General features: G+C 39.8%; 1 pseudogene across 1 annotated transcript; it reads right to left on the bottom strand.

Moving 5' to 3' along the window:
• Nucleotides 1-2,370: 2,370 nt before the first annotated feature.
• LOC308513696 (high mobility group protein B3-like) lies at nucleotides 2,371-10,299 on the bottom strand (annotated as a pseudogene). Its single transcript has 3 exons — nucleotides 10,245-10,299; nucleotides 10,125-10,186; nucleotides 2,371-3,032 (listed from the first exon to the last, which is right to left on the bottom strand). The product of its transcript is annotated as a high mobility group protein B3-like (transcript).

Raw genomic sequence — 10,299 nt, 5'->3', positions numbered from 1 at the left:
TTATAGAGAGAGGAGCTATGGAAGCAGCAAATGCTCTTCCTTTCTATTTGCTACTTAAGGAACTCCCATAAAATAGACACCAAAATATCTAGATCTTTTTTCAGTTATATTTATCTAAAACATTTGGAAATCTGACAACATGGTAGAAATATATAAAGCAACAATACCAGTGACAATTGAAGTTTAAATTAGTATAATTTATGAATTCAAAAAGTAGATAAATATATCTTAAGAAAGATATCAATCATAATAAGTTCAGATAAGAATATTGCCAGGATCTTTGAAGCTTCTACAGTGTCACTTTCTGGTCTAATATTCTTTCTTCTGGTACAACTGGTAGATAGGGAGGAGTTAAAATGACTGATCTGTAATCCATTTATTTTCTGATTATCTGAAAACCATCCTATATAATTAAGAGCTAATATGCAATGGTTGTCACTCCCTCGTGCCCTCGCCCCCTCACGCCCTCGTGCCCTCACTCCCTCACACCAGAGCTGGGGGATCTGAGGCTGGGCCAGGGTCCTGAGGCTGCACCCCCAGACTTGCCACTGGGGCTAGGGAACCTGAGGCCAGGTGGGAGGACCTGAGGCCACTCCCCCTGCCCTGGCACCGGTGCTGGGGGACCTGAGGCCGGGCAAGGGGACCTGAGGCTGTCCCCCCACCCTGCGGGGCTTGACGGGGGTGGGGTTGGCTGGGTCTGGGCCTTGCGCAATTTGGAGATGCATGCGGGTGGGCGGGGACTTGACTCTGGGTCCTGTGGCGTGCCCCAGACTCTGACAGGAGAGACATTTTTGTATACACTTTACTAATTTTCTTTCATCACTGACACTTCTATTATAGAGAAAGGGCAAATAGCAATATTAAAATATTTCTTCTAATTAATTCCTTTTGAATGTGCACGAATTTTGTGCACCAGGCCACTAGTACCTAATAAAAAGAAGAGAACAAAACTGCCATGATTTTTTGTTTGTTTTTTGTTAATCTTCACCTGAGAATATTTTTTTCCCATTGACTTTTAAAGAGAGTGGAAAGGAGAGAGGAGGAAAGAGAAAGACAGAGAGAGAGAGAGAGAGAGAGAGAGAGAGAGAGAGGGAGAGAGAGAGAGAGAGAGAGAGAGAGAGAGAGAGAGAGAGAGAGAGAGAATGTGAGAGAGACACATCTACTGGTTGCCTCCTGTATCTGGGGAATGGACCTGCAACCCAGGTATGTGCCCTTGACCTGGAATGAAACTTGCAATCCTTCGGTGCACAGATCAGCACACTCCACCACTGAGCCACATAAACCAGGTATTTTTTTTTTTTTTTCAAACAAAATCCACGACCTATCTAGATACTTTAATAATAAAATATTAAAAGATATATTTTATTGAAAAGCTCTAAAGAGAAAACAGATAAATCCCCTTACAAATAGTACAGTAGTGAATAAGGTACCAAATCATAAAATATATAAAGCTTGGTTTAATTATGTACTAAATTATAAAAGGAATATTTTATAATGATTTTATTAATTTGCTTTATTTTTTTTTAAATGTAACACTGTTTTCATTTAACTTCAAAAACATTTCAGCATTCTAAACACAGGAAAAATAACAAAACGTTGCAAATTGTGTTTAGTACAGAAGGTTCTTGAACTTTCTTGACTCTTCACTTTGTTGACAATGAAGAGTTGTAGTTTCTTTTAAAACAGTTTAAAACTACCACACAACTAAAAAAAGATCCACATACTTCTCATTCCAGCTGAGCCCCCTTTTTCCACAGCTAAGAATGTCAGGATGCTATGTCACTACTTACAAAGACAAGATGACCTGAAGCTAAATGGCTGCCCATTGCAGTGTCCACAGGTCCAGACTCACAGTGCACACCCCGAGCTGCAGCCCCTCCAAAAGGCATCGTCCTCACAGCCTCAACGCCAAGCAAAGAGCATCAAGAGCTTTTCTTAGTTGTTTCTTCTTTTTACAAACTATAGAGATGTACAGTTGAGAACTCAGGATTTCTAGCTAATAACCAAATATTTAACACCTCCTTACAGATTAAAAAAAGAGAGAGAGAAAATGCCAGAAACATCTTTAAATGCTTTGTCACACCAACAGCAAATTGCACGGAGTGAGAACACGAGGGTCTTTTCATTTGAAAATGTTTGGAAATATGTACAACTTTGATACAGTTTCTGGGTGCTCTGGACACCCATGGCCACTTCATGTAAACCACTGACAATTTCTAGAGCACTTTGAAAGACTACATGTGATCATGATCTGATTGTGTAATTAATCCTAATGAGGGCAACAGACACCTCTCAAATTAGAGCTGTGTCAATTACAGCGCTCCCCTACACTAAGGTATTCACAAGGAGACAAATAAGCACTTTTCTTTTTTATTCCTTCTCCTCCTCTTCTTCCTCCTCCTCCTCTTCCTCCTCCTCTTCTTCCTCCTCCTCCTCTTCCTCCTCCTCTTCTTCCTCTTCTCTTCCACCTTTTTCTGGGCAACTTTAGCAAGACCCTTTGCGCCATCAAACTTGACTTTAGACTTATAGTCGGCGAGATCCTTCTCATACTTCTCCTTCAGTTTTGCAGCTTTATTGTTGTAAGGTTGCTTTTCACTGTCACTTGTTATTCCACATCTCTCCCAGCTTCTTTGCCACATCTCCAATAGAAATTCCAGGGTTTGTGGATTTGATCTTGAGGTGGAATTCCGAGTAGAAAAGGAAAAATCCAGACAGTGACCTTTTGGGAGCATCTGGGCCCTTCTTCTTGCCTCCCTTAGCTGGTCCATAATTCTTCATTTCCCCATCATAGCGTACTTTATCTGCCATTGCCATCTCATCAAATTAAATTTCTCTTTTGCCGACATTGTCTTCCACCTCTCAGAGCACTTCTTAGAAAATTCTGCAAAATTGACTGGAACTTCTGGGTTTTTCTTCTTATGTTCCTCTCTGCATGTCTGCACAAAGAAGGCATAAGCAGACATCTTGCCCTTTGGCTTCTTGGGATCACCTTCAGCCTTCCTGACTATATTGTTCTCTAGTCTGGGCAGTGCCTAATTTGCTTTACTGTTGCTAAGTAGAAATTGCTTCCCTTTTCTTTGTATCCTGTTGGGAAGGCTTAACAAATTTTTATGCTCTTGCATATATATATTTCTTCATTACTGGCACCAAAACATTTTTGATCATTAAAGTGATGCATATAAAGGTGAATTTAATAACAGCCTGAAGATTGTGTAAAATTTGTAGAATACAAAGAAACTGAGGGCAGAAAGAAGTATATTTGATTAAAACATAAAGTTGTACTGAGTTGATTTAGAGCTAAGGACATAATCTTCTTTTTAAAATGATAACTGAACTTCTGGGCAAATAGGCTAACAGTTCCTGTTGAGAGAAGGATACGTGTGTATGAAATGTTTTAAAAAGCATGTCCCAGATTAAGAACTTCATATAGTTAATAAGTCCAGAATCTATGAGTTAATGAAGCATGACTCCTTAGGAAATGACACATGAACAGTGATATACAACAGAGATGCCTTACATGCTAAATGCTCTTCTGTTATTGGTGTAAAACTACACAATTTTACATGAGGCCTCCTATGTTATTCTAGACCATGCCATCCACATTTGATGTACCAAAAATCGCAGGCAGCCACCCACACAAGATGCTAGGTTTATCCAGGATTTTCCTGAGACTGGGACTATTGATTGCCTGTATCCTTGTACTTACTAGTAAACTTTAATCTATTGATACTAATAAAAGGGTAATATGCTAATTAGACTGGACATCTTCCAGATGTCCTTCTGGACAAAGCCATGGTGGTGGGGGCCGAGGCAGAGATGGTTAGGGGTGATCAGGCTGGCAGGGAGCAGTTAGGGGGCGATCAGGCTGGCAGGGGAGAGCAATTAGGGGCAATCAGGCTGGTGGGGAGAGCAGTTAGGGGCAATCAGGCTGGCAGGGGAGCAACTAGGGGCATCAGACAGGCAGGCAGAGGTGGTTAGGGGTGATCAGGCAGGTAAGCAGAATGGTTAGGGGCAATCAGGCAGGCAGGCGAGTGGTTAGGAGCCAACTAGTCCTGGATTGTGAGAGGGATGTCTGACTGCCAGTTTAGACATTAATGATCAAAACTGGCAGTCAGACATCCTCTGAGGGGTCCTGGATTGGACAGGGTGCAGTCTGGGCTGAGGTACACGCCCCCCTGTGCACGAATTTTATGCACCAGACTTCTAGTCTATACTAATAAAAGAGTAATATGCTAATTAGAACGGATGTCTTCCAGACGTCCTTCCAGACAAAGCTGCAAGGGTAGGCAGCCATGGCAGCAGCTGCAAGGCCTGGGGCTCAGGCAGTCGTGGGCTCAGGCAGTCATGAACCCCAGCGGCTGTGAGGCCTGGGGCTCAGGCCTTGCAGCCATGGCAGCCAGCTGGCATTGGCAGCAGCTGCAAGAGGGTGATGGAGAAGGTGCCTTCCACTGATCAGCAGGTTGCCTCCCACAGAGGGAGGCCAGACTGCGGCTTAGGCCCTCTCCCCATTGGGGGATGTCAGAGTGCCGGTTTTGGCCCGATCCCCCAAGGGGTCCTGGATTGCAAGAGGGAGCAGACTATGCTGAGAGACCCCACAGCTGCACCGGGGCTCTAGTTATTTTTATAAGATCTCATTAGCATGTTTGAGTTTTACAATCCAATCCTTTGTATTAGTTCAATTATAGATTAGTTTAGCATGTATTGAAACAACATCGAACAGTACATATGCATTTGTACATGACTTCTTTGCCTTAATGTTATCCTTATGACATTCATCCATAGACATCTTTTCCTGTATGATTCACTTCTGCTTTCTCCACATATGTAGAGAAAGAAAAACTTTCAGTTTCATCCTTCAGAACTGTCTGCTTTTTAAATATTTCCATAAAATATTAGAGATTCTTTATAAATATTCAGAACAAATATGCTGGGAATTTTATTGTAATTTAGAGTGAATCTATACATCAGTTGGTGACATCTTAACAATACCAAATTTTACAAGTACATCTTGTAAAATGTACTTGTAAAATGTACTTGATGAGTACAGTACATCTTTCCATGAATTTAAGTATTTTTTTAATGTCTTACACATATGTTGATGCTAAATGGTTATGTTATATTTTGGCTTCTAGATTTTGTTGCATATATAAAATTAGATTTTTTGTTGCTATATTGATCTTGAATCCTGCAAGCTTGCTAAATTCACTTAACAATTTGATATAAACTGGTATTAATTGAATGTATAATTCAATTCTTTGAAGTTTCTTTTTTAATGTTATCTAGGTTTTTTCTGTTATTTTATGTTAGAAATAAATACTTATTATCAAGTTACCTTACTTTACAAAAGTTAATACTAAAATAAGATTTATTCATATTTAAAAAGGAAGATAAATAAAATTTGTAAGAAAAAAATTTGTCCTCAGATTTAAAAAATAGGGAAAATACTTATTTCTAACCAATTAGATTATTATTTATTTTTATTTATGTTTGTTGTAAAAATTCATTTTATTAAACATTTGTTGAACTCCTTCTAGAAGCTGAACCTCAGACTATAAAGATTTTTCATAGGACAGAGGGATATGGATAAAAGTGGAATACATTATTCAGGCCACTTGAAAAACCAGGGCAGCAGAGAGGAGAGCTGTTGCCAGGCTTCAGTCTCTGAATGGGAACATGGTGCTCACAGCCATTTAAATGTTATCTGATTTTGATTTGTTGGTAGCCCTTCTGACAGGTGTGAGATGGTACCACATTGTCGTTTTGATTTGCATCTCTCGGATGATTAGTGACTTTGAGCATGTTTTCATATGTCTCTTAGCCTTCCTTCTGTCTTCTTTTGAAAAGTATCTATTTAGGTCCATTGCCCATTTTTTGATTGGATTGTTTATCTTCCTTTTGTTAAGTTGTATGAGTTCCCTGTAAGTGTTGGAGATTAAACCCTTATGGGTGATAACATTTGCAAATATGTTTTCCCATACAGTGGGCTTTCTTGTTGTTTTGTTGATGGTTTCTTTTGCTGTGCAGAAGCTTTTTATTTTGATGTAGTCCCATTTGTTTATTTTCTCTTTAGTTTCCATTGCCATGGGAGCTGTATCAGTGAAGAAATTGCTCAGGCATATGTCTGAGATTTTACTGCCTGTGGATTCCTCTAGTATTTTTATGGTTTCCCATCTTATGTTTAAATCCTTTATCCATTTTGAGTTTATTTTTGTGAATGGTGTAAGTTGGTGGTCTAGTTTCATTTTTTTTTGCATGTATCTGTCCAGTTTTCCCAGCACCATTTATTGAAGGGACTGTCTTGACTCCATTGTATGTTCTTGCCTCCTTGGTCGAATATTAATTGGGCATAGTGGTTTGGGAGGATTTCTGGGTTTTCTATTCTATTCCATTGATCTATATGTCTGTTTTTGTGCCAGTACCAGGCAGTTTTGAGAACATTGGCTTTGTAATACAGCTTGATGCAGAGAAAAAGGAACCCTCATGCACTGCTGGTGGGAATGCAGACTGGTACAGCCACTGTGGAGAACAGTATGGAATTTCCTCAAAAAACTATAAATGGAACTCCCATTTGGCCCAGTGATTCCACTTCTAGGAATATATCCCAAGAAACTAGAAACACCAATCAGAAAGGATATATGCACCCCTATGTTCACAGCAGCACAATTCACCATAGCTAAGATTTGGAAACAGCTTAAGTGCCCATCAGCAGATGAGTGGATTACAAACCTGTGGTACATCTACACGATGGAATACTATGCTGTGGTAAAAAAGAAGGAATTCTTACCATTTGCAACAGCATGGATGGAACTGGAAAACATTATGCTAAGTAAAATAAGCCAGTCAGAGAAAGATAAATATCACATGATCTCATTCATTTGTGGAATATAATAAAAAACATAAACTGATGAACAAAAACAGATCCAGAGACAGAGAAGCATTGATCAGACCATCAAACCTCAGAGAGAAGGTAGGGGAGGGTGGGGGTAAGGGAGAAAGATCAACCAAAAGACTTGTATGCATGCATATAAGCATAACCAATGGACACAGACACTATGGGGGTGAGGGCATGAGTGGGGGAATTTGGGGGGGCAATGAGAGGATAAGGACACATATGTAATACCTTAATGAATAAAGAAATTTAAAAATAAATAAATAAAGCTGGCCAGGGGTGGACCCCTAGCACAGCATTTTTTCAAAAGAAAAAAAATCAATGATGAGAGAAAATCATTGATCAACTGCCTCCTGGACTCCCCTCACGATGCTTTACTTATGTGCTTATGGTCATGCTGGTGTGAACATGCCTACAGCACTGCCAGTGGCATAAAAGTACAGTACATACAATTATGTACTTATTAATGATAATAAATGGCTATGGTACTGGTTTATATATTTATTATTAAAAAAATAATATCTGATGGCCGCTGGTCCTTGTGCAGCAGGAAGCAGGATCCGGGCTGGCTGAGAGTGCCTTGCACCCTATTCCCAAGGCCCCCTGGAAAGACAGGAAAGCACAGGCTCTTCCTTCCCAGCCTGCTTCTCTGCATGGAGTTCTGAGTCACCCTTGGGAAACTGCCAGCAGACTCCACCAGAACATCTCGAAACTTCCCTGGGTTGTTCTGACCATGCATGAGAGCATGCATGGTCAGGGGCTGACCTGACTTTCTTTTAAGGGAGGTGTATTGTGGTGTCTCCTGGGGTAGAGAAGATGGGACAGTATCATCATGTTTGCCTTTGATAATTCCTAGCAGAGGTTTCTGGGCAATTACTGCTCTGGACTCATTGCAGGAACCTCCTTCACCTGGAAACTGTGGAGGTGCGGGAAGAGAGAGGAGATCTAGGCTTGCAGGAATGTGACATCCTTTTACTTCTGAGCTGAGCTGATCAATTTAGAGGAACATACGTGCTCTAATCAACTGTCTTGTATGAAGAGCAAGATGTTTATGAAACTCGAATGTATTTTCACCATACTGTTCTTCCTCTAGCAGACATCTTGGACTGTGAACTCAGCCAGAAGATCAATTAGATTATTTTGATGATTAAACTATTTAAGATATATAAAGCTCCTAGAACATAAAAACTATAATTCCTACTAATGCATTTTATTCCAAATTTAAACAAATAGAACTATATAAAACTACAAAGTTTCTGCACTGAAAAGGAAACCAACACCAAAATGTAGAGGAAACTCACAATATGGGAGAACATATTTGCCAACGATACATCTGATAAGGGGTTAAATTTCCAAAATATACAAAGTACTCGTACAACTCAACAAAAGGAAGACAAACAATCCAATTAAAGGACGGGCAGAAGACCTGAATAGACACTTCTCTAAAGAGGACATGACATGCAAATGGCCAAGAGACATATGAAAAAATGCTCAATGGCAGGAATCATCCAGAGATGCAAATTAAAATTACAATGAGGTGCCACTTCACACCTGCCAAATGGCTATCATCAATAAGTCAACAAACAACAAGTGCTGGCAAGGCGTGGAGAAAAAAGAATCCTTGTGCACTGCTGGTGGGAATGCATACTGGTTCAACCACTATGAAAAACAGTGTGGAGTTTCCTCAAAAAGTTAAAAATGGAACTGCATGTTACCCAGTGACCCCTCTTCCAGGACTATATTCTAAGAAACCTGAAACACCAATCAGAAAAAATATATGTACAGTGGGGCCTTGACTTACAACTGTCCCAGCTAACGAGTTTTTCGCGATACGAACTGTATCTCAGCCGATTTTTTGCTTTGAGTTGCGGCGAGCTAAAATTCGGGTTACAAGCCAGCTTCAGATACCCCACCGCTAGTTGGCGCAGCGAACGTCACAGTGAACGCCACAACATCAGCCCAGCATCACGTGTCTCACTCGTTCACTGTTGATTTGACATACGAGTAATTTGAGTTAAGAGCTCCATCATGGAACGAATTAAACTCGTAAGTCAAGGCCCCACTGTACTGCAGCATTATTTACAATAGCTAAGATCTGTAAATAGCCCAACTGCCCATCGGTAGGTAAGTGGATAAAATAGCTGTGGTACATTTACACAGTGGAATAATACACAGCTTTACAAAAAGCATCTTCCCTGGCTGGTGTGACTCAGTAGTTAAGCATTGACCTATGATGCAGAAGGTCATGGTTTGATTCCCAGTCAGAGCATATGCTCAGGTTGCGTGAGCAATGTATAGTAGGTAGCCATTCAATGATTCTCTCTCTTCATTGATGTTTCTATCTCTCTCACTCTCCCTTCCTCTCTGAAATCAATACAAATATATTTTTAAGAAATTGTTTCAACTCTAGTGCATTTTTCAATGGAATTTGAACATTAAATTATGGACTTGCTCAAAAATTTTATGTGTGTCATGCATCTTAAAATGCATGCTTAAGGCATGGTCTGTTAATGCTACTCATTTTTTAAGGTTATATAGGTAGGTTAACAATCTGTGGGGGAAAATCAATGAAAATATTTCAGGGAGACAATCTGTAAAATAGGCTTTACGTGTTATTTAAAATGAAGTTCTCCTCTTAAAAAAATACTTTGCTTTGTTAAGCAGGAGTCTATTGAATTGTCATCTTCAGACATTCCTCTGCAAATTATAATATGACACAAAAACAAAACAAAAATATGAAAAGGAAAATGGCCTATACCTGACTTCCAGCCTTACAAAATATACCTCCCTTTTTTTTTTTTTTTTTTTTTGTTTTATCTCTAGTGACTAGACTAGAACACCTTTCTTATCCCTTTGCCTATATACGGAGTTGAAGGTTGAGAAGCAATTTTTATAGTTCTGCTGATAGGGATAATCTTTTCCATGATGTGCTGATCTCAAAAGCCTGGTATCCCTAGGGTTGAATTTGGAAAGATGTAAATCGGTTCCCTAACACTACGTTTTGCAATGTGTAAATTAATAAGTTGACATTTCACAGCTGTTTTAAAGGCTGTGCTTTAAAGAATGAAATATCAATCACAAATATACATACACCCGGAAATGTCAAATCCCACCCAAATGAATACCACCGCAAATTAGCAGCAGGTCACATTGTTCTGCTGTCTCTCACCTGTGATTCATGTCCTTCCTTTCCAGGTTAAGAGTTTCCCTGGAGAGGCTTAAACCTATTTTATACCTCATGAAAAAGACGGGTGGTGAGCTGCTTTAATAACAGGACATAGTACCCAAATGCTGAACCTATGTGTAAGAGGCAATGCGGAATAGTAAAAGGAGGTTAGGGTAGGAGTCAAAATACCTGCACTGAATTCCCAAGACTGTGCTTTAGAGTTAGTTGAACTGAGACTACTCAT

This window comes from Myotis nattereri (assembly GCF_964212035.1).
Source record: "Myotis nattereri genome assembly, chromosome: 2".
In the NCBI taxonomy this organism is placed as follows: domain Eukaryota; kingdom Metazoa; phylum Chordata; class Mammalia; order Chiroptera; family Vespertilionidae; genus Myotis; species Myotis nattereri.
The sequence above is the reverse complement of the archived record's forward strand: the minus strand, read 5'-3'. Positions and strand labels throughout refer to the sequence as shown.